The sequence below is a fragment of the Merops nubicus genome, unplaced genomic scaffold (assembly GCF_000691845.1).
Source record: "Merops nubicus isolate BGI_N331 unplaced genomic scaffold, ASM69184v1 scaffold17960, whole genome shotgun sequence".
Lineage (NCBI taxonomy): Eukaryota > Metazoa > Chordata > Aves > Coraciiformes > Meropidae > Merops > Merops nubicus.
In genome coordinates, this window is record NW_008585010.1 from 12,546 (window position 1) to 13,816 (window position 1,271).

Consider the following 1,271-nt stretch of genomic DNA (forward strand, 5'->3'; position numbering starts at 1 on the left):
AAAAGGATGGAAGGTGAGTGGGTAATGTGAATCAGGAAGATGATGCTGTTGGGATGTTCTTAATTGCAGTTGTAATCACTGGAGTCTTTTGTTGTTATTGGAAATCATAGCAGCTAATTACTTGTCTACTCTTTGCCCTCCCACAGCTTGCTCTCGGTTTGGTGAATGATATTTGGATATAGCTATCTTCATGTTCCTGAAGATGCACTGTAGTAGAAACATACTATGCCTCTGGATCCCTATCTTATCCTGTGTGCTGGTAGGAAGTTAAATTTGGGAAGAACAGACTGAAGGTGGCAATATCAGTTTTACAGCAGGGAAGACGACTTGAATTTCACTTTAACCTCGCTTGTTTTACTGTCAGCCTCTTGCATGCCGTTTGTGTACTCCATAACAGAACTGCACAGAACGTGTTCAGAGGCTGACTTTTTGTACCTGTCACAAGGCACCTTATATCACGTTCAGACTGCCTGTATGCAGCTGAGCATTTGTATGGTTTGGGCCCTGTTACTGAGGTTAGAAATTTGACTGGTCTTTGATTTTTTTGCTTTGGTCTTGCATGCTGACTCCTAAAGCTACTGCCTTTTCTTCTGAGTGCTCAGCTTCTCACTTCATCCCCAGTGAGCTATTCAGAACACATTTGTCTTCTCTTCTTGTTTTGAATTTCCACTTCCTCAGGCAAATTCTACACTAGCTTCAAATCTTCCTCCTCTGATTTAAATTACTTTTGAGCCTGTCCTATCTGTTTTGTTAATTTTTTCTTATGCTTCCTCTTTTCCCTTTTTTTTTGCTTTGCCTTTTCTTGTGGAGCTCATATGTCCATTTTCAGTACATCTCTTTTTGTGTCCTGTCCCTTCCAGCAATTAGAAAAAATAAATTGCTTAGAGCTGTGTTCTATATATTCACACTATATATTCTATCCCATTTTAACTTTATGCTGTTGGTTCTTGTCCTTTAGGTTCAGTGATTTTCAGAGCAGGCATTCTGAATAGCTTTGTCTACCATATACTGCTATGCATGTGCTATATGATGTTGCTGCTACAACAATTTCCATCTTTTTACCAGCCAAAATTGTGACTTAAAAAGTCTTTTTGTAAATTGACACACCAGAAACTTCTCTTGAAAAAGAAAGGATTCAGAGCAGTTCTGTTTTGAACAACTTCAAGTTCTGTGAAGATTTGTTTTTTGAATTGTTGTTAGCTTTCCAAGTGCATGTAAACTCATCAGTGTGATTTTTCTTGACTTTACAGGCACATTTGATTTGTCTGTAC